The 25,201-nt window shown below is 39.0% G+C and overlaps 1 pseudogene; it reads right to left on the minus strand.

Moving 5' to 3' along the window:
• Positions 1-279: 279 nt before the first annotated feature.
• On the minus strand, positions 280-379 carry LOC127109011 (uncharacterized; annotated as a pseudogene).
• Between the last annotated feature and the right edge of the window lie 24,822 nt (positions 380-25,201).

Consider the following 25,201-nt stretch of genomic DNA (forward strand, 5'->3'; position numbering starts at 1 on the left):
AACCTTCGTTGTTGCAGGCTGTGCAACAGAACCAATTCTCTGGAAATCTTACCGAAGATCCAAACCTTCATTTATCCGTATTTGTCCAATACGCTGATACTGTTAAAGCTAATGGTGTCACTTCAGAGGCAATTCGACTTCGTCTTTTTCCCTTCTCATTAAGAGATAGCGCTAGAAGATGGCTTCAATCTCTTCCTTCCAACTCAGTCACCACATGGAACGAGTTGAAGAAAGTTTTTCTTGCCCGATATTTTCCGCCAAGCAAAACAGCTATGTTAAGAGCCCAGATAAACGGATTTAAACAGAAAGACAACGAGTCTCTCTTCGAAGCATGGGAAAGATACAAAGACATGATGAGACTTTGCCCACACCATGGTTTGGAAGACTGGTTAGTAATTCACACATTTTATAATGGTCTCTTATACAATACAAGGTTAACAATAGACGCCGCTGCAGGTGGTGCACTAATGAACAAACCTTACGCTGATGCTTACCAGCTTATCGAGAGCATGGCCCAAAACCACTATCAGTGGGGAACCGAACGAACAACGGTGGAAAAACCTCAACCGAAAAGTGGCATGTACGAGATAAGTAACCTTGATCACGTCAATGCAAAAGTGGATGCTTTGGTCCAGAAAATTGAAAGTTTAAACGTATCACCTCCAGCCGCCGCGGTTGCTATAACTCAGAATTGCGAGGTCTGTGGAATCCAAGGCCACACTCCTGCAGAATGTCAACTCTTGACTGGAATCCAAGCAGAGCAAGTAAACTATGCTCAAGGAAGCCCCTATTCGAATACCTATAACCCAAATTGGAAGAACCATCCAAACTTCTCATATAAGAGTAATAATGCTTTATACGCACCTGGACAGTCTCCAAATCAAGCCCCATCTATACCTCTGGGATATCAGAAACCGAATCCTAACAATAATACCCCTAGAAAATCCAACTTGGAAATCATGATGGAAAACTTTATAGCTTCCCAACAACAAACCAATAAAGATTTCTTAAACCAGAACATACACACTGGCGAACAACTTAAACAACTAGCAAGCAAAGTAGATGCCCTGGCTACCCATAACAAAATGCTGGAAACGCAAATATCTCAAGTAGCTCAACAACAAGCACCTACTGCTGCACCAACTGGTACATTCCCTGGACAGCCCCAACCCAATCCGAGAAGCCAAGCTCATGCAATTATATTAAGAAGTGGAACGGAAGTGGAAGGACCGTCTGACCCAAGGATAGAAAACCAAAACCCTAAGAAATCTACTGAGGAAAGTGGACCTAAGGAAAAGGAAGAGAGTAATAAGGAAACCCTAGAAAAGAAGGAACCTTATGTACCTCCACCACCTTACAAACCACCTATACCTTACCCTCAAAGGCTTGTTAAAACCAAAGATGTAGGCCAATTTAGAAAATTTGTTGATCTCCTTAAACAATTAAACGTTACAATTCCGTTTACCGAAGCTATTACGCAGATGCCCTCATATGCTAAATTCTTAAAAGAAATTCTTTCTAATAAAAGGAAAATTGAGGATAGCGAAACCGTTACACTCCCTGCCGAATGTAGCGCTATAATCCAAAACATGCCCCCTAAACTCAAGGATCCGGGTAGTTTCTCTATACCCTGTCACATAGGAAAATTTGTCATCGACAAAGCCTTATGCGATTTAGGAGCCGGAATTAGCGTTATGCCTTTATCCATATGTAAGAAACTGGAAATGGGAGAATTAAGACCGACCAAAATGTCTGTGCAATTAGCAGATTGTTCCATCAAATATCCTGTAGGAATCCTTGAAAACGTTCCCGTACGCATAGGTCAGTTTTACATTCCCACTGACTTCACAATTATGGACATTAGAGAAGATGATACGACACCTATTATACTAGGAAGACCATTCTTAGCAACTGCCGGTGCAATCATAGACGTAAAACGAGGACGACTCACCTTCGAAGTAGGCGAAGAGAAAATTGAATTCATTCTTTCCCAATTCTTGAAAGCACCTGCAATAGAAGATACATGTTACTTCATGGATAATCATCGATGAATGCATAAAAGAAGCAGAGTCAGGAGAAGACAAATCATCAGACTATCTTCTAGAGGACAAATCTAAACAATGCCTAGCAATAACACCGGATCCTACGCAGTGTCTTAACAAACCAACCCCTGATTTGAAAACACTTCCCAAAAATCTGAGATATGAATTCCTAGACTTAGAACTTGAACGACCTGTGATGGTTAATGCAGATCTAGGAAGACTCGAAACAGAAAAACTCCTACATATCTTAAGAAAATATCCAACCGCACTAGGATACCACATCACCGATCTTAAAGGAATAAGCCCTTCTATTTGTATGCACCGCATCATGTTAGAAGAAGACTGTAAAACCTCTAGGGAACACCAGAGAAGACTAAATCCGATCCTAAGTGAGGTAGTAAAGAAAGAAATAACCAAGTTATTGGAAGCAGGTATTATATATCCTATATCTGATAGCAAATGGGTTAGTCCTGTACACGTCGTACCAAAGAAAGGAGGCATAACCGTTATTGAAAACCAAAAAGGAGAAACTATAACTAAACGAATCGAATCGGGATGGAGAATGTGCATTGATTATAGGAAACTAAACAAAGCAACCCGAAAAGATCATTTCCCTTTACCATTCATTGACCAAATGTTAGAACGATTAGCTAAACATTCACATTTCTGTTATTTAGACGGTTATTCAGGCTTCTTTCAAATACCAATTCACCCTGATGACCAAGAAAAGACAACATTCACATGCCCTTTTGGTACCTTCGCTTATAGACGAATGCCGTTTGGTCTGTGTAATGCCCCTGCAACTTTTCAAAGATGCATGATGGCAATATTCGCCGACTTTCTCGAAAACATCATGGAAGTATTTATGGATGATTTTTCTGTATACGGACAAAGTTTCGAAGAATGCCTTGAAAACCTGGAAAGAGTTCTGGAGCGATGTGTAAAAGTAAACTTAGTACTTAATTGGGAAAAGTGCCACTTTATGGTACAAGAAGGCATTGTTTTAGGACACATCATCTCGAACAGAGGAATTGAAGTAGACAAAGCCTAAATAGAGGTAATCGAAAATCTTCAACCCCCAAGAACTGTGAGAGAAGTACGAAGTTTTTTAGGACACGCCGGTTTTTACCGACGATTCATCAAAGACTTCTCTAAGATAACTAAACCCTTAACCGGACTGTTGATGAAAGATGCTGAATTCATATTCGACGATAACTGTTTAAAAGCATTTCAAACTCTTAAACAAGCATTAATCTCCGCACCCATTATGCAGACACCAGACTGGAATGAACCATTCGAAATAATGTGCGATGCCAGTGATTATGCTCTAGGTGCTGTTTTAGGACAAAGAAAGGATAAAAAGCTTCACGTTATATATTACGCTAGCAGAACCCTGGATGAAGCACAGATGAATTATGCCACAACCGAGAAAGAACTCCTAGCAGTGGTATTTGCGCTAGATAAATTTCGTTCTTACCTGGTAGGAGCCAAAATAATAGTTTACACTGATCACGCTGCTATCAGGTACCTCTTAACAAAAAAGGATGCTAAACCTAGACTCCCAAGATGGATCTTGTTACTACAAGAATTCGACTTAGAAATCAAGGACAAGAAAGGAACTGAAAACGTAGTAGCAGACCACCTCTCTAGACTTGAGAACCTTGAATCGGAAAGAACATCCATTAATGATGATTTCTCGTATGATAAACTCATAGCTACTTTGGAAGAGAACAACTCCGACATGCAAGTAGAAACCACCTTAGCTATATCTGTCACACCATGGTACGCTGATCTAGTCAATTATTTAGCTGCCGGAATAGTTCCACCTACTTTATCTTACCAGCAGAAGAAACGATTCTTCCACGACATAAAACACTATTACTGGGATGATCCCTTACTTTTCAAAAGAGGCCCCGATGGTATTTTCCGTCGATGTATACCCGAAGAAGAGGTAGAAAATATAATCCAACACTGTCACTCTGCGCCTTATGGTGGACACACAAGTACATCCAAGACCTGCTCTAAAATCCTACAAGCTGGCTTTTATTGGCCAACTATATGGAAGGACGTACATGCGGCTATTAAGGAGTGTGACAGATGTCAACGCACGGGAAACATATCTAGACGTGACGAGATGCCACAAAAAGGTATTTTGGAAGTAGAGATTTTTGACGTGTGGGGGATAGACTTCATGGGACCTTTCCCATCCTCTTTCGGTAACAAATACATACTCGTGGCAGTTGACTACGTATCAAAATGGATCGAAGCTATAGCTTCTCCAACAAATGACACCCGAGTAGTAACTAGACTCTTTAAAAATATAATATTTCCGAGATTTGGCATCCCAAGAATAGTAGTCAGTGATGGTGGATCACACTTTATATCCAAGGTACTCGAAAAACTACTACTTAAATATGGAGTGAGACATAGGATAGCAACACCTTACCACCCTCAAACCAGTGGACAAGTGGAAGTATCTAACAGAGAAATCAAGCAAATACTAGAAAAAACGGTCGCCACTTCAAGGAAAGATTGGTCATTGAAATTACCAGAAGCTTTGTGGGCATACCGAACTGCTTATAAAACTCCCATAGGGACGACCCCATTTAAGCTCATTTATGGAAAATCCTGTCACCTCCCGGTAGAATTAGAACATAAAGCCTATTGGGCTATTAGAAATTTAAATTTGAATTATAAAGCCGCCGGTGAAAAGAGAATCCTTGACATAAACGAATTAGAGGAACTCAGAAGAGACGCCTATGAAAATGCCAAAATCTATAAAGAAAGAACAAAACAATGGCATGACAAGCGTATATCAAGAAAAATCTTCAAGCAAGGCGACGCAGTACTTTTATTTAACTCTAGACTAAAGTTATTCCCGGGAAAACTACGATCCAGATGGTCAGGACCTTTTCATATCACTAAAATCTTTCCCAGTGGAGCGGTAGAAATAAAAGGACAATCTACAGAACCGTTCACCATAAACGGGCAACGTCTGAAACATTATCACTATGCGGAAACCAACGAGGATTCGCAAATTCTACACTTAGACGAAACGCCCCCAGGACTCATAGACTATATTTAACAGTTTATTTGTCGAGCTTGCGACATTTAAACAAAGCGCTTAGTGGGAGACAACCCACAAATTAATTTGTTATTTTATTATTCTATTATTATTATCATTTCCCTATTTTTCTCTTAATTATTCTTTTAATTTCTATTTAGTATTCATTATTGATTTATAAAAAAAAGAAAAAAAAAAATATATATATATATATATAATAATAATAATTCTTTTCTTCTTTCGGCATTTGGCCAAATCCTGACTTAAACTCATGTTTCTTTTCTCTAGCTAACACTAACCAGATGGGACATTTTGATCGTATGGGTATCAAGTTCAGAGGAATGGCTCAGAAACAAAAGTTTGAAGAACTAGCCGCTAGAGAGATGCTACCTAGTTTATATGCTGATGATTGGGCTATGACTGCCCTTGGACTGAGACAGAGTGTCCTGTTTTTGCTGAATCAGATAGGATGGGAGACCTCCCCTATCCTGAGACATTTCACCACCTACCGGAGACTCACACTAGAATTCCTTAGTTCATTAATCTATCTACCCAGCCATGGAAAAGGAATTAGCAGAGGTTTTATCCAGTTCAGAATGTTCAATATGGAGTACCAATTTAATATTAGAGACTTCACCAACCTTTTGGGTTTTCCTACCTCCTTTGATACATTCACTGTAAGCCAGGAAGAACTTTTTGAATATAGAGAGCTTGAACACTTTTGGGGTAAGCTGACTGGAAATGATGAGCCCGAAGAACATGAGTTTCTCTCTGGAAACATACATACCCCGGCTTTTCGCTATTTCCATAAGATCCTGACCCACACTTTATTTGGGAAGAAGCCAAATAGTACTTCAGTTTCACGTGATGAACTCTTCATCATATTTTGTGCTTCCCAGAACCATCCAGTAAACGGTGCTACTTTTATGTTAGCTAATTTGGACCACCTTATCCAGGATGAGCGAGCACCCATTAGAATAGACGGTTTGTCACTACGATAGGTAATGCTATTGGATTACGTCAGCCTATGCTTGACCTTAGCCCTTTTTGTGGCATTACTACTATGAGTATACCCTTCCTCTTCAACACTATGTTTATAGCAAACATAGGGTCTGATGAGTTCGAGCTTATTATTGATAACCAGGTTCTCTGCCTATTCACCATGTCCGATCCTAGAACTAGTGTTCATAACCAAAGGAACTGGCTCTATAACCTGAATGAAACCCCAACTCCTGCTGGATCCACTGAATCCATCCAGGACTATGAGATTTGTGATGACTATGAGCACTATGTTGACCATATCTCTCAAGCTGAATCTGACCCTCAGACACCTTCCGGCTACTATGATATTGATCCTCCTCCTCAGCCTGCCCTGACCGAAGAATCAGCCATGCCTGAGCTCCGACATCATATGCCAGGAACAGATATTAAAACCGTCATTGAAGCTTTGATGTCAGAACAAGACGCCCTCAGGGAAGATTTCCACAACTTGAGGCATGAAGTCCTAGAATACATGAGCAGCACGGCAAGTCAGTTACGTATGTTACGGCATCGTGTTAACTCTTTTGCTCCTCCGGCCAGAGATCCGAAGATAAATGGAATTTAGTTATTTCTTTCTAAGTTATTTAGTTTTAGGCTAGATTTTTCATTAATGTTATTTGAATTCATGTTCGCATTTATTTTCCTTTCATTTCATTGTTTTCCCTTCCTGTATTACATTATGTTAATTTTATTAAAACTATTTATTTATTTAATTTATGCAATGGCTATGTTCTCTACTGTTCTACTGTTACTCAGAATGAATTATTATTATGAGAAATAGAATAGCATGCAACACAAATTAATTAGCTAAATTAAATAGAACAATCTAAAAACCAAATAAAACAAAATAATCAAAATAAATTCATCTCCAGATTAATTATGTGAAGCGCTGCTGAATGCCCTGCCAAAAAGAAATGTGTGACGAGCGTCACACACTCCATGACGAACGGCACGCATAACTCCTGTTACGAACGTCACACCCTTGTGACGAGCGTAACGCCCCTCAGACATGTGAACGTTAGGGAGCCGTTGGAGACGAACGTTACACCACTTACCTTTTTACATTCCCCATTCACTTTTCATTTAACCCCACTTAATTACTCTTCAACCACTTTTTCTTTCTATCTTCCAACCCTTCTCCTATAAATACCTACCAAAACTTCCTTCATTCACCACAAAACAATTCTCTCATATCAAATACATTTCTTTTTCTTTCCAAATCATCCCTTCAAAAATTCATCACAATGGCGGGAAATCAAAATTTCGGAAATATCATCTTCCGATCCGGAGATGACAACTACCAGCAAGAGCAATTCGAACGTTTCCAACAGCGAGGCGTCGCTTCCACCAGGTACCCCGATTTAACTTCTTTACAACAATTAGGATTACTCCAAGGTATCGAATGGATGCTCCGCCTAGCCGACTTAACCTTCCTTTGCACTCATAATCAACCCACCTACCCATCCCTAACCTTAGAATTCTTAAGTTCATACGACTACACCACTCCCGCCGGTGAAGACGAATTTTTAACCGGTACCGCAACCTTCCGCATGTTCAACACCGAGTACTCCTTAACCCAAAACCAATTGAGTACCATGTTACGATTTCCCATAGAAGGTCAGGTACACCCCAGAATCCCTCCAAACTCAAACTGGAACACAGTTGGCGTTTTTGGCCTTTTTAAGAAAATTACCGGTATAGATACCTACAACTGGGAAGAACTCCTTCTCTCCCATATACATAACCCCACTATCCGGTACTTCATCCGCATCTTGCAAAACACAATTTTTGGAAGACCAAACAACAGCAAGGTCAACTCAAAGGAGCTATTTTTCCTCCAATGCGTCTTCGAACCGGATACTCAGGTAAACGCCGCCTCTTTTCTCTTTCATCATATCCGCACCTTATGTGCTAGAGGCCGACAACCCTTTATAATTGGTGGATTAATAACATCCATAGCACTTGGCCTGAACCTAGGGGATAAACTCCAAACTTTAGAATCCCTACCTCCCCTGTCTATGGATATCAGCTATTGCCGCTCCAGCCGCCTGATTAAAAACAGAGTAGGCGGAGGATATTATCTTATGGTGAACAACCAGGCTTTCCCAAGCGTTGTTCTACCAAATATCGCCCTAACTGATGTCACAAACCCCGACCGCCACCTCTATGATCTAAACGCTCCTGAAACCACCGAGCCTTTACAAACAAACCCACAAACAGATGAGTTTGAAGAAATGGAACAAGGTGATCATCCTCCTACACAACATTCAGCCCCGCTCAACCCTTCCGGTAATGCAACTGGCCCATCCTCCCAACGTCGTCGACGAAGAAGGCCTGCAACCAACGACGACATTATGGATGCTATCGATGGAATGCAGGCACAGAATGTCGAGATGCTGCAGATGATGCATCAAATGCAACAGCAACAAGACGCTAGGAATGCCATAACCGACCAGCGGTTTACTGAGTTGTTTAGCAGGTTCGACAACTTAGACATACGTCAAAGATCACCAGGTCCAAGAACCAGAGGCGGAAGGCAGCCTTAGTTGTTATTTTCTTTGCATTTCCATTATGTATTTCTTTCCCTTAAAACATTGAGGACAATGTTTAGTTTAAGTATGGGGGGGAAACAATATTCTTCCTATTTCCATTTTTCAAGTATGTTACCTTCCCTTTCATTGTTATTTCCCTTTCTTACTATCTAAAAAAAAAAAAAAAAAAAAAAAAATTTCTATTATCTATTCCCTCAATTTTCTTGAGCCATAACAAAAAAATTTTTTTTTAACACACCCAATAAGTATAAAGGTTGCTTACTTTATAAAACTTGAGTGAAATCAAAACAAAATCATTACCATAACAACGCTCTGAGAACCTCAATATGTTAGATCAGGATAAGTACCTATTATACCGATTCCTTGAACTTTTAGTTCTATGGCAACCCCAAGTAGTTTATACAGAAGTCAGCACCATCTTAATAGCAAACTACGTGGAGAGCCGATGAATATAAGTGAATGATCCCCAAAGTAACCTAAAATATATAAATATATCAAGAAATGCACTAATTAAATTAGGTGACCCTTACCAGATCATTTAATCTAAAGGTTGCAGATCATGCAAAAGCACAATACGAAAGATCCATTATGAGTTGGTTCAGTAGGAATCTGGTACTGAACTTGGTAGGGCGGACTACGGTTCGATCCCCCGCAATTTGCAATGGACTGAATAATGAAGTTATCCGACTTATGTACCAGAACTTCTAGCTAAAAGCGGATCATAATCACTAACCGGTTACTCCACTATGTGCGCGAAAAGATAAAGGGCTTAATGTGATTTCGCTAGAATGAAAACGGGTAAAATAAGACCAAAGGAACCAGGATAGCTATCATAGGGTACTTGAACTGATTTGCATAAGGTAGGGTTATCTAAGTTGTAACGGTAGTTGTTGATGTCAAGATTAAACTCAAGTCCTCCTAAACAAAAATCCATTTGCAACCTAGTACGAATTGATGTGTCTTTGAAATTTCATCTGGCTAAAACTTTTAACAAGCTCTATACTGAATTTTGCTTGAGGACAAGCAAAGATTTAAGTATGGGGGAGTTTGATAACACGAAATTATATCACATTTTAAGACTTAATTCAATTAGATTATATTATCATTTACTTTAGTTTATCTCATTTTATCAGATATTATGCAGTATTTCCTTGCTATTTATGTCAGGTATCCATTTTGAAGCAAAAGTGAAAAAGGGAAGAAAAGGAGGTGTAAAAAGGAATAAAAAGGAAACAAATAACAAAGACCAAGCCCAGCCCAAAGAAAGTGCACGTTGTGCCTGTGACGGGCGTCACAAAGGTTGTGACGAGCGTCACACTAAGTACCCTCTCGTGACGAGCGTCACACATGGTGTGACGGACGTCACACCGTTCCCCTATATTTTTGGCGCTAGGAACTCAACAGACCACGTTGAAAGCTATTTCCACGCACGCTTAACCCTCGGAACGAAAAGACCGCGCATACAGAAACCCTTGGAAAGCAGTTACACCAGCAGCTGTATAAATAGTAGCTAATTGGGAAGTTTCTGAAAGGCCGGTTTTTCCACGCTCATATTGCCGAAGCTCTGCCAATTTTCTTTTCACGCTTTTGCTTATTTTTTTTCTTTTCCAGCACTTAACATTGTTTATTTTATTTTATTTCTTTTGCAAGCTTTACATTCTTTTTCCCTTGCAAATTTACCTTTCCCGTTTTAGCTTTTAGATATTTTTCGCATAATAGTTTCTACACCGGAAACTATTGTGCAACTTTATACTGGATTTAACCTTACGTTATATTCCAGTTTTATTTCCTTGATTTAATTTACTGTTTAATTGAAGAATCCAAGAACAAATCCTACCGGCTTGTGGTGGAGTGTTCAAGACTATTGTATTACGCATTCAGGTTCTTTAATCATTATTTAATATTTTGTTTTATTATTTATCTATATTATCTGCCTGGAATGAGTCTGTTTATGCATGATATAAATTCTTATTTATTTAGCATGTCTGGCTAATTTTCCTAGGTATCGGTATGTAAAGTAAGCAGAATAAGGGATCAAGACTGAGTCGGTCTATCTAAACTTAAAATCAAAATCAATCTTTTTACGGTCTTAACTTACAGGTTTAATAACAAGATTTTTTTTACAAAAGTAAAAGACATAAAGAAGTTAAAATCAATAGAGCGAGAGTTTGAGATTTTAACTGGACAGTGTAATTTAGGCATTAATTCTAGATCAGGGCGAGAGCAAGTTTTAGAGTTAATTAAATTCTGACCTTTTCCAAAAAGTATTTTTAAAGATTGAATGTGAGGACGAGAGTTAAGCATTTGGATTTAATTATATAACCTAAGTCAACAGAGCGAGAGTTTGAGATAAGGGTGTTTAAAACGGTCAGTATTTTCTTAAAAAGAGTTTATGCAACTTTATTGCTTTCAAAATATGGTTTTTGACTTAATTATAAGTGACAGCAACATTAATATAAAATCATGGTTTATTCAACAGAGCGAGAGTTTGAGATAGAACCTTTAACCAATAAAGTTAACCGAAACGATTCATTTTAAAACCAAGAAACCGACAAAGACTTGATTCCCTAGTTTTGACGAACTACATACCGATATCCGTTTTATTAATATTTAATCTAGATATTAGTTTAGCTCTTAGTTTTTCCCCAAACAATCAAACATTTTCACCTTAGATTTACGTAGTAACCTTAGATAACGGTATATCGATTCATAAGTCCCTGTGGGATCGATATCTTTTAAAACTACGCGATAGAACTGTGCACTTGCAGTTTGTATCCCATTCTCGACTCACCCAGTCGAGCGATCACATGTATGCTTATGTGACATTGCCTTGTTCTTTCCATCGTGAAATGCTTGATATTGATCCAAATGCCATGAAATTTTGCATGATGATTCTTAACATGTTGATGGATTTGTGTGATTTTATTTAGCATTGTTTGCTATTGTCTTCACTGTTTGAGACACATGTACTTTAGGTGTGACAATGTGTGTCACACATTTGAATGTTCAACTTGGGCAATTTTATTTTCATATCAAATGACCTCTGTTGATTCTAATTTTTGGTATGATGATTGTGCGTGACATGTTGTATGCTCATAAAAATTTCCAGAATTGTTTGACTCATTTCTGTTTTGATATGGAATTTTGATTCATGATGATCATTTGTGAGCTTTGAATTTGCCTTTTGACCTCTCTTGCTTATTACATGATGTTGCTTGATGATTTTGAGTTGGTCCTTTTTAAGACATGTTCATGATTGATTAAAGATGATTCATGTTGAGTTTTTGCTTCTGTTTTGGCGTTTAGCTTCACTTTTGACCCTAGCCTTTGAGCTAGTGGTTTGTTCTCACAATTTGAGCTGTGCATTTCAGGTTTCAAAGCAATTAGCCACATTGGTTGATATGATCTCATCACTTGAGATACGAGTTATTTTGGTTGATTAACCTTGCTGTTTTGTAGGTCTTGTGGATGGTGAATCAATTTAGTTTGCTTGCATCTCATGCCTTGCACCATTGATGTCTGATGATTGGTTGTCTGACTATTGTTGATTGTTTAGTTTGTCTGAATGTAAATATTGACTGGTTTAGCTTTTCTTACAAGTACTTTAGCCGCTTTAACTCATTATTTGAGTTGCTTTGCTTTGCTTGTGGTTGGCATACCACTTAGGTAAATTCCTACTCTCCATGTAGTCTGGAAGACCTGTCATGTTATTTTGGCAGGCACCTGTCTGAAGCCCTTCTTAAGAGGCCATGTCTTTGTTTATTTCTTTTGTGCCAAGTAGGTTAAGTCCTCTTAAGAGGTAATTGGCAGATAGAAGGGATGTGCAATCCATCCCCTGCTATTCAGTTGAGTCCTTCAGCTTGCTCACTAACGCATTACGCGAAAAACCGGCGGGAAAACGAAACAACAGAGCCGCCACCGTGCGTTATTTATCCCAAAGGAGGGAAAGGAAACGCTCGAAGTAAACTTGGAAAGGAATGGTCTCGCGACCAGAGATGGATGGGATCGAGAGTCGGTTATGCGAAGGGAAGGTATTAGCACCCCTACACATCCGTCGTACTCGACGTGATCCACGCACAAAAGAAAGGATAAGGTTGCTAAAAACTGCTTAAACATCACACAAGGCTGGAAAGGGACACAGGAAAGACAAAAGAAACTAACTCGGCAGGATATCGCATCCTGGGCCTACGTAGTCTGTCAGGCACAGACATCAGAGTCGACGTAGTTCGGGACAGGGGAAACGTGCTCGCTAGGATGTCGCATCCTATGCATACGTATCTTCTCTGACTGGAGAAGAATCAGAGCACTCGTAGCTCGGCTAACCCACGCCAAACAAAACCACACGAGAAACCGACTGCCAATCACTGGACTTACGTCAGACTCCACACAAATAGGCAAACATGGAAACCGAATGCCAATCGCTGGACTTACATCAGACTCCGAACCAACAAACACACACTGGAAACCGACTGCCAATCGCTGGACTTACGTCAGACTCCAACAAGCAAACAAGACACAGGAAACCAACTGCCAATCGCTGGACTTACGTCAGACTCCAAACACACAAACCCACACAGGAAACCGACTGCCAATCACTGGACTTACGTCAGACTCCGAACACACGCAAGGGGTTGCAAAAGAAAAAGGGTGCCAGGAGAGATCTGCTCATCTTCTGCCTACGTACCTCATCTGGTATGAGGATCAGGGCGACGTAGTTCCCCTACGCAGGGAAAAAGGACTAGCCTAACCAGAGACTGGGAAATGACAAACTAGAAGGGAGACTAACTCGAACCTAATAGTCATCATGTAAATTCACCATGGTCCTAGGTTAAGGTTTCTATCTAACTTGCACAGGGAGCAAGCTATCCTAAACAGCACAAGCAACTACATATAAGCGCAAAAAGCAAGCACACACACTATATGCACACAACTGGGCTCATACAAGGTTAGGCTGTGAAACATAAGCCAACTGGAATCGGGTATAGTTAGCTCTTAACCCTAACATTGAGAGTTAGGGTGAAGCAGATGAAATGGGAAGTGAGGGTATGACCTCACAGCTCTTATCCCTGGCCTGGGAGAGCTTCAGACAAATGAAAGTGTGGGAGTTCAGAAAGTAGGAACTCTTTTCCACATATGACTGACACAACAAAGATCTTGGGTTAATATCCACAATGCATCAACACGAGGTGTCAGCAAAGTGAATGACACACTGAATAGCAGGAGATGGATTGCACATCTCTTTTATCTGCCAATTGCCTTATAAGAGGACTTTTCCTGCTTGGCACAAAGATAAACAAACACAAGCATTGCCTCTTAAGGAGGACTTCAGACAAGTGCCTGCCCAAGTAACAGGACAGGTCTTCCAGACTACATGAAGTCAGAGAGTTATACCTCAAATGGTTAAGCAACCAAGCAAAGCAAAAGCAAGTTCAAAAGAACTCAAAGCAACCTATGTACCTGAAAAAATCTAACCCAATCAGTATACAAGTCAAACAATCAAACAGGCAGTCAATCACACAACCAGACAGATAAGCGAGCAATGTGCAAGGCACAAGCCAATGGGCACAACACAAATAACTTGGCATCAACCTACAAAACAATTCAAGGTTAGTAAATATCAACCACTTAATCAACTCAAATGAGTGAGCAACTCCAATCATAGCAATGTGCTTCTTAACCTGAAATCCACAACCCAAATAGTGAGTCCAAACCACTAGGTCAAAGCCTAGGGTCTAAAGAGGGTCAAACATCCAAAACAGAACATGAAATTTAACATGGATCAACTTCATTCAATCAATAACAAAATCCAAAAGGTCTCATATCAATATCATTCACCAAATTCATCTCATGAACCAAACATGGCAAAGTATGCAAGTTTCAACCACATTGTGACATTAGAAGAACAAATGCACATTAAATCAAAAATGATTCAAATAATCTTGGCAAAAATCATGGATAAACAGAAGATACAACATGATCATCACACAAACAATTAGGAGCATTGGACATCATTAGGCATGGTAATCAAATTGCATAAGTCAAGGAAAACATAACAAGCACATGTGTGACACCAAATGGCACACCAACTTAGCATAGGCCTAAAACAGAAATGAAACATGGTAAAAACCTCAAACCAAAGCCAAAACACCATTCAACATGTCTAGAAATATTGTGCAAAGTTTCACATCCATTGGATAATCCACAAATATTTCACAATCAAATGAAAATTAAGGCAATTCAAAAGCTCACACATGACCATCCAGAAAGAAAACTCTCAATCAAATCAGAAATCAATCCAAAAATTCCAACAAAAATCATGAGCATTCACAACATCCATATCAAGCATCATACAAAAATCGCATCAATTGGAATTCATTTGGCATGACAAATTAATCAATCAAGTTGAACAAGCAAAGGTGTGACACACATTGTCACACCTACCTTAACATGATCATAAAACAGAAATGGTGCAAGATACAAATACCAAATCAACACCATAATTTCAAGCCATGAGTCTAGTTTCAACATGAAAAATTTCATGAGCATTGGATAACAACCAGCATTTCACAAAGGATATAGCAAGGCAAGGTCAAGATATGATACATGTTCACATTCCCTAGCACCAAATATTTTCTAGCCAAGCACAATTTGCAAAATAATATTCATAAAAAACTAGACAAAAAATGGGATGCAATGCAAAAATCCTCATAATTTTTGGAGCATTATTTAATTTGTTATGATTTTTGAAAGTTAAAGAAAATATAAAAAAATGCATGAGAAGCATATGGAAATGGATGGAGGGAAAAGGAAAAATAAGCATGGCATTTTGAAGATTTGCATTGAGCCAGAATCGAAGGGAAGCACATTTCAAATAAGGGCGCGCTACACATGAAACTCTGCGTTTCATTAAACGCATGTGGCACGGTCAAGCAATTCTAGCCAATCATTTTGCCATGCAGATGCTGAGGTGGACCAATACATGTTAATATACGTACAAACACATGCAATGCACGGAAAACACATTCTGAAAGATCAAACGCGACCTGGAGATTGTTCTTCATCATCTTCAAACGAATTCATCATGAACAGTACACAGTCAAGAACAAATTTCTCAGATTTCAACAATAAGCACATCAATGGATAGATCTTTCAACATACAACACGAATCCATGCATGGCTAAGGCTAATTCAACATACATTAAGAGAATCGAAGCCATGAACATTCACACATCAAACTTTAAACAATCCTAACTAACTCAATTCTTCATGAAATTTTGTGGTTCAAAGCTCAAATCAACCAGCATTGCAAGATCTATAATAACATCATAATAATCGTGAGAAAAGAGAGAATCAATTCCTGACCTCTTGGAGAAAACAGAACTGGAATTGGTGTTATCAAGGCCTTGCAATGCTCCAGGCCTCCTATAGAATGCTTGTATGATTGATTGGAAGAAGATTTGAGACTTAATTGTACACGATTTCACCACAATATGAATTCACCATTGTTGCATCAAAGCTCCAAGCATGAACAAACAGGCACTGTTTTCTTCGATTCTACCTGCAAACCTACTCAAGAACTCTTCCAAATGATGAAATGATCAAGAGAAATGGATCTTGTTTGGAAAAAATTGAAGAAAAATTTGAGAGAAAACTTTGTGATTTTTTCTAGATCTGAAAATATGGTTGTGTTCATGCAGAAACAATTAGGGTTTCAGGCTTTATACTCCCTCTTAATCACTTTCTTAAGCATGTTTAAGCATTGGTTAAGTGGATTAGCAAAAAAGGAGTGTAAGTGCAAAATTGATATTTCACCTTATGCATGAAAATTATGGATGAACAGTACACGAAATGCATTTGAATTTCACTCAAAAGGTCATTTTGGAGCCAATGGAAGTGGTAGAATGCTTGAACAATGAACCAAATTTGAACTTTAATTTTCCCTCCAAAAATTAAGTGAAATACCAAATGTTCATGTGATCATAAATCATGAAATGCAATGCATGATTTGGTAAGCATAGGTCAAAACAAGAACAATGCAAAAAGAACCACTCCATTTGGATTTTTGGTTTGAAAGTTATGCACATTTGAAGTTCAAACCACATTTGGCCAAGATTGATCCATATCTCTCCAACCACACATGAGAAATCCATGATCTTGGACCTTTTGGAAATGGGAGAGAAATATCTTCAACTTTCATGTTGGACAAAATTTCATTTGAAGCTTCCTTGATGATGTAATCTTGAGTTGAAAACCTTTCCATTTTTGGCAAATTCATATTACAGGTCACCTGCTATTTTTGGAAATTCTTGATCTGACTTCAAATCCTTCAATGTTGGTGATTGAAATGTCAAATGAGACTTGTTGGCCCATGAATGAGGCATCTCTAACCATCTCCCACCTCCAAATCCACAGTTGAACTGACAGTTGACTTCTGTTGACTTTTTAGGGTTTACGATGAATTGTACATGAACTGATGATCTTTGAACCTCCAATTCTTGGCCAAATCACTTCAAAATGATCCTTGGGTCACATGAACTCATTGAACCACCCTAGGGATTTGATTCCATAGAAAATGCACTCGCTTGCTTGCACAACTGAGTCTCCTGACCAGTCTTGCCTAATGACTTGATGGACTATGCAATGAACAATGCAATGTTAATGACCTAAAATGAAAATGCATATACAAAATGGGAGGTGCAAATTTGAGGTGCTACACTCACGCCATGTGTTGATGCAATTTGAATAAAACCCAAAAATCTTGTATATAGAGTCAGTCATCGTGGAATAGAGTTCCTCATTTTGGACTCCCACACATTCTTTGATTCAAGCTCACCCAGGCCTGGGTTAAGAGCTATGAGGCATAACCCTCATCTCCCATTTGATCTGCTCACCCTAACTCTCAATGTTAAGGTTAAGAGCCTGACTACCCATTCCAGTATTTGGCTTGTTTGTCAAGGTCGATATGACCCCTTGACTAAAGCCCAACCTCGCTTAAGCCTATTGATTGTGTATAGTGTGTGATAATTGACTGCTTGTTTGCTTATTTGTCCATCTGTGCATAATTGTTTGTGTGGGCCTCTGTGCATTGTTTTCATCTTTGAGCATTAATTGTATATCATTTCATGATCATTGTTCATACTTTGTGACATTCTGTTTTGTCCATTGAGGAGTCAATTGTAAGTCCAGCTATTGGCATTTGTTTCCTGTGATCTGGTAGGAGTTGGAACTAAGACCATTGATTGGCATTCCATTTCCTTGGAGTCGAGAGTAAGACCATTTTTTGGCAACTTGTTTCCTCTTGCGTATTTATCCCTTTCCCTCCATTTTGACATATGCTTATTTCATTTTATTTCAATTTTTTATCCAACTTCAAAAATGCATATCAACTTGAAAAATGATCCAAATAATTCCAGGTTTTTTGCTACATGATCATGTGATTGTCTTCTATTTTTTGATGCAAATTTCTGGAGTTATGCATGGAAAGATTTTAATTAGTGCTAGATTATTTGAACATGTATGCATATGTGACATTGCCTTGTTCTTTCCATCGTGAAATGCTTGATATTGATCCAAATGCCATGAAATTTTGCATGATGATTCTTAACATGTTGATGGTTTTGTGCGATTTTATTTGGCATTTTTTGCTATTCTCTTCACTGTTTGAGACACATGTACTTTAGGTGTGACAATGTGTGTCACACATTTGAATGTTCAACTTGGGCAATTTTATTTTCATATCAAATGACCTCTGTTGATTATAATTTTTGGTATGATGATTGTGTATGACATTTTGTATGCTCATAAAAATTACTAGAATTGTTTGACTCATTTCTGTTTTGATATGGAATTTTGATTCATGATGATCATTTGTAAGCTTTGAATTTGCCTTTTGACTTCTCTTGCTTATTACATGATGTTGCTTGATGATTTTGATTTGGTCCTTTTTAGGACATGTTCATGATTGATTAAAGATGATTCATGTTGACTTTTAGCTTCTGTTTTGTCTTTTAGATTCACTTTTGACCCTAGCCTTTGAGCTAGTGGTTTGTTCTCACAATTTGAGCTGTGCATTTCAGGTTTCAAAGCAATTAGCCACATTGGTTGATATGATCTCATCACTTGAGATACAAGTTATTTTGGTTGATTAACCTTGCTGTTTTGTAGGTCTTGTGGATGGTGAATCAATTTAGTTTGCTTGCATCTCATGCCTTGCACCATTGTTGTCTCATGGTTGGTTGTCTAACTGTTGTTGATTGTTTAGTTTGTCTGAATGTAAATATTGACTGGTTTAGCTTTTCTTACAGGTACTTTAGCCGCTTTAACTCATTATTTGAGTTGCTTTGCTTTGCTTGTGGTTGGCATACCACTTAGGTAAATTCCTACTCTCCATGTAGTCTGGAAGACCTGTCATGTTATTTTGGCAGGCACCTGTCTGAAGCCCTCCTTAAGAGGCCATGTCTTTGTTTGTTTAATTTTGTGCCAAGCAGGTTAAGTCCTCTTAAGAGGCAATTGGCAGATAGAAGGGATATGCAATCCATCCCCTGCTATTCAGTTGAGTCCTTCATCTTGCTCACGCCATGTGTTGATGCAATTTGAATTAAACCTAAAAATCTTGTATATAGAGTCAGTCATCATGGAATAGAGTTCCTCATTCTGGACTCCCACACATTATTTGATTCAAGCTCACCCAGGCCCGGGATAAGAGCTATAAGGCATAACCCTCATCTCCCATTTCATCTGCTCACTCTAACTCTCAATGTTAGAGGTTAAGAGCCTGACTACCCATTCCAGTATTTGGCTTGTTTGTCAAGGTCGATATGACCCCTTGACTAAAGCCAAACCTCGCTTGAGCCTATTGATTGTGTATAGTGTGTGATAATTGACTGCTTGTTTGCTTATTTGTCCATCTGTGCATAATTGTTTGTGTGGGCCTCTGTGCATTGTTTTCATCTTTGAGCATTAATTGTATATCATTTCATGATCATTGTTCATACTTTGTGACATTCTGTTTTGTCCATTGAGGAGTCAATTGTAAGTCCAGCTATTGGCATTTGTTTCCTGTGATCTGGTAGGAGTTGGAACTAAGACCATTGATTGGCATTCCATTTCCTTGGAGTCGAGTGTAAGACCATTTTTTGGCAACTTGTTTCCTCTTGCTTATTGCATTTGTTTTCTTTGCTTTGTGAGGCTAGTGTAAGTCCATTGATTGGCATCTGGTTTCCATCTTTGTTTTGTGGAGGTGGACATAAGACCATTGATTGGCACTCCATTTCCTATTTTATTTTGTCTTGTGAGGAGTCAGATGTAAGACCATTGATTCGCTATCTCTTTCCTGTGATCATTTTGTGGAGTCAGGTATAAGACCATTGATTGGCAACTTGTTTCCTATTTTGTTTCTTGTTGTGGAGTTGGATATAAGACCATTTATTGGCCATCTGTTTCCATCTTTATTTCTTTTTGAACCTTGCTTGTTTGCTTTGCTTGTTGCCTATTCCAAAGGAATCACTTGGATCATCTACATATGATCCCAAGAGATGAACTCCTAATGAAGTTTTACTCCTCATCCCCACCTTTTGTTTCCTTACAACCTCCACTTGCATTTGTAACTCAAACCAAAAACTTTTGTGCAAACATTATCACTTGTTTTCAAAACTAGAAACCTAGGCCTTAAGCCTCTGATTTTCAAACTTCATTTTCACAATATTTCTTCTGAATTGAATCTAATGTCATACTTTGACTTCTTTCTGTGAATAATTCTAATTGACTAATTCCACTCATTCAATTGTTTTGTGGCTTTGTCCATTATTTAATCAAGTTTTCATACATTAGCCATAGATCTCAATTATCTTAGTGGTTGATGTGAATCTCACCTTTTGTCCTTAGTGATTGAATTGTAAGACTTCCTTGCTTATTATAGGGCATGGTCCCTCACTAGCAAGTTGAAGTTGTTCTCACATGGTGGACTTGTGGTTGTATAGGTTGAGTTTTCTCCCGTGGATAATGAAAGACCTTAGGGTTTTTGTTTAAAATCAATCCACTTACTTTTTGGAAATCTTTTAGCCGAACTACGAGGTTTTGATCCTGTAAAGGTACGTAGGCAATGGATCTTTCCATCCAAACACAAAAATAATAAAAATTGTATATTCTTTTCTCATCCTCCCAATCAATGTTTGCACAATAAATATTTTCATAAACAATCATCTGATACAACAAGTTGTGAAAAGAGGTTCCCTTAGAGTACTAAGGATGTTGTGGGTGCCTAACACCTTCCCACAACATAATTACCCCCTTACCCAGATCGCTGACCTTTCATTAGTTTTCTATGTGTAAAACTTCTTAGGCTTTTGTTCGCTTTCTAGCCATTCCTATGGATAAATAGAAGTGCGCTGGCGACTCTATCTTGTATGCTTTGCTTTTGATTTAATCAATAAATCTAAAGTGACGAATACACCGCTACAGAAAAGTGGCGACTCTGCTGGGGAAAACGTTTCCTAGTGGGTTTGCCAACTTTTCACACTTTGTTGTATCATATTTGTCTATTTGTTTATGACATATATTTGTACAATTTGGGATTACTGTATTGTTTGTAATGATTGAATTGCTTGATATATCAATTGCTTGCTTGTTTGGTGATCTCTGTGAGATGAGTTCTATACCCGAACTCGAGTGCAACCTATGATAGGAGAATGGCATAGTCTCGTCGACTTGTGTGGAGTTATTCCTTAGCAAGTTGACTTGCGTGTCCATTCACTTGGTGGAGGTCATGTTGGATTAATAATGTCACACAAGTTATTTGTGGTTAGGCATTGTTCTTTCAACATGTGCCTTAGAAGCCAAGGACCTTAGTTTACCAAGCCCATCTTGGCCTATTTTTAGGACGTAGTGCGGAGGTCGTTCAGATGTAAGATCTGATGCGATTGTTACACGATACTAGACTCATAAGAGTCTCTCTTGAGAATATTTTTGGAATACGAGTATTCGTTCCTCCGATAATATTCGAAAGATGGGATGATGACTATGGGAACCTCTGGTAGAACATGTTCGACAGGTTTAAACCATAGTACACTCCCTTTGGGTGGTTCTTAACCGAGACTCCATGCTCGTGACTCACAACAAACCCGTGATTCATGGTTGATCCGTTCACCCATCGTTAATATCAATGGAACTTGGGTGTTGATAAGGTGAAAACCATAATCCACCAAAATGGATGATTGATATTAAGGATGGTTGAGTCGTTCGTATATCGTTAATATCAATGGAATTTGGGTGTCGATACGGTGCAAACCATAATCCACCAAAATGGATGATTGCTATTAAGGATGATACGAGCTATCCTATGACCTTTGTCTGGTGTGCTTTGCTTGATCCTTGAGTGTGATTGCTGCATTCATGCATTCATGCATTCATCTGCATCCATATCATCAAAAAATGTGAATTTTTTTTCAAGGAACTTAAGGGGTTTCTTTGCAAAAAATTTCAAACATGGAAAGACAAAATTTGCAAAATTCAATGAGATAATTTCCAGATGCAATAAATGCTTAATATTTTCAAAGTTTGCAAATAAAAACCCTCGAGTTCCTCTGAAATAAAATCAATCATATGCACCAGCATTGCATGCATCATTTGCATAAGCAGGTGTCGTTCTCAGCCTTTGGTCTTGTGGTCTGACTCGGTGTTCTTCATTTATTTTGAAGACAAGCTGACTCGCTGGTACTACACCAAAACCCACTCTTCCTGATTGATGGATCATGTTGAGCAAGAGAACTGTGAACTCGAAGAGGAATTTTCCAGACTAAGTGTTATTGATGGATTTATTCCTGGTTAGCCACTTGTCTTCTTTCTCATACATTGACGCTTAGGATGAAGTTGGAACCCCTTTCCAAGCTTTGTCTATTGCTGAGCCGATTGAGAAGAAAACTCCTTCATTTGCTTCTATCGAGATGCGAAACTGGCCATTGAATGTGGTGTAGTTGCTGGTCTAGGAAAGATGATTGAGCTTGAAGATAACAAGTCCGGGATGGCATTGGCTATTCTTCTGGGGTCTCAACGAGAAAGGGTTGTTCAAGAGTGGAGGTTTCATCCACACTGATCGAGCTGAAGAAGCTGCTGCTATCTTGGAAGAGGATGCAGAGGATATAAACAACTTTGTCATCCCTGGCGGGATCTGCCACAATTGGGTCGCTGTAGATGTTCCTACAGTCATTCATAAGTCAGAGTAATATGTTTGCTTTGTTTAAAAACCCTTCTCCCATGCCAAAAGGAGAAGTGATGACATTGTTGGCATCATATATACAATGATATTTCATTCAATAAATTCATGTTAAACATTTGTTTTTCCTTTGTTTTCACTTTTTTGCATGAAATTGGTGATCACAAAAAACCCTGAAGAACAAGAATAAAAGCAATCTTTTCATCTGCATAATGATTTGCTTGTTTAAATTCTAAAGTTTTTCATTATCCAAAATCATTATGCAGGTTGATTCTAAAACCCATTGAACATAATGATCCAACGCCATCTCCCAATTTTGAATTCTCTGTATTCGAAGCAGAGGAAGATGATGTTGAAGGGATTCCTGATGAGATTACCCGTCTTCTTGAGCACGAAGAGAAGATCATTCAGCCGCACCTTGAGAATCTGGAAATAGTCAACTTGGGGTCTGAAGATTGTGTTCGAATGGTGAAGATTGGGGTACTCCTTGAAGAGTCTGTCAAGAAGGGGTTGATCAGTTTGCTACGAGAATATTCCGATATCTTTGCTTGGTCATATGAAGACATGCCAGGTCTAGATACAGATATTGTGCAACATTTCCTGCCTTTGAAGCCTGAGTGCGTGCCTGTGAAGCAGAAGCTCAGAAGAACTCATCCAGATATGGCAGTGAAGATCAAAGAGGAAGTTCAGAAGCAAATTGATGCGGGGTTTCTGGTGACTTCCACATATCCTCAATGGGTGGCCAATATTGTGCCTGTGCCTAAGAAAGACGGAAAAGTCCGTATGTGTGTTGATTACAGAGATTTGAATAAAGCTAGTCCGAAAGATGATTTCCCTCTACCACACATTGATAAGTTGGTAGACAATACAGCTAAATTCAAAGTCTTTTCGTTTATGGACTGATTTTCCGGATATAATCAAATCAAAATGGCACCCGAGGATATGGAGAAGACAACATTCATCACACCTTGGGGAACATTCTGTTATCGAGTGATGCCCTTCGGTTTGAAGAACGCCGGAGCCACGTATCAACGAGCTATGACTACCTTGTTTCATGACATGATGCACAAGGAGATAGAGGTGTATGTCGATGATATGATTGCTAAGTCCCGAACGGAAGTTGAACATATTGACCATTTGTTGAAGCTTTTTCAGCGTTTGAGGAAGTTCAGGCTTCGTCTGAATCCGAACAAATGTACATTTGGAGTCCGTTCTGGTAAGTTATTGGGTTTTATAGTCAGCGAAAGAGGTATTGAGGTTGATCCTGCAAAGGTCAAAGCAATACGAGAGATGTCTGCGCCCAAAACTGAGAAGCAAGTCCGAGGTTTTCTTGGCCGCTTGAATTATATTTCCAGATTTATATCCCACATGACTGCCACATGTGCGCCGATATTCAAGCTCCTCCGGAAAGATCAGTCTCTTGATTGGACCGAGGATTTCCAGAAAGCTTTTGAAAATATCAAAGCATATCTGTCTGAACCTTCGATTTTGTCTCCGCCTGTAGAAGGAAGACCTATGATCATGTATCTAACTGTTCTTGAAGACTCGATGGGTTGTGTACTCGGTCAGCAAGACGAATCGGGAAAGAAAGAATCTGCTATCTACTACCTGAGTAAGAAGTTCATTGATTGTGAGTCTCGATACTCTATGCTTGAGAAGACGTGTTGTGCTTTGGCTTAGGCTGCTAAGCGTTTACGCCAGTACATGATAAATCATACAACTTGGTTGATATCCAGAATGGATCCAATCAAGTATATCTTTGAGAAGCCTTCTCTAACTGGGAGAATTGCTCGTTGGCAGATGTTGTTATCTGAGTATGATATCGAGTATCGAGCTCAGAAAGCTATCAAAGGTAGTATCTTGGCTGACCACTTGGCATATCAACCGATTGAAGATCATCAGTCTGTTCAGTACGACTTTCCAGATGAGGAGATTCTGTATTTGAAAGTGAAAGATTGCGATGAGCCTACACTTGATGAAGGTCCGGAACCTGGTTCCAGATGGACGATGGTGTTTGATGGCGCTGTAAATCAGTACGGAAATGGTATTGGGGCAGTAATCATTACTCCTCAGGGCACACATATTCCGTTTACAGCAAGGCTAACTTTCAAATGCACGAACAATATGGCTGAGTACGAAGCCTGCATTATGGGATTAGAAGAGTGCATTGATCTAAGGATCAAGCATCTTGATGTGTATGGTGATTCGACCCTGGTTGTCAATCAGATCAAGGGTGAATGGGAGACGAATCAACCTGATCTCATTCCATACAGAGATTATGCAAGGAGGATTT

The sequence above is a fragment of the Lathyrus oleraceus genome, chromosome 7 (genome assembly GCF_024323335.1).
Source record: "Lathyrus oleraceus cultivar Zhongwan6 chromosome 7, CAAS_Psat_ZW6_1.0, whole genome shotgun sequence".
In the NCBI taxonomy this organism is placed as follows: Eukaryota; Viridiplantae; Streptophyta; class Magnoliopsida; order Fabales; family Fabaceae; genus Lathyrus; species Lathyrus oleraceus.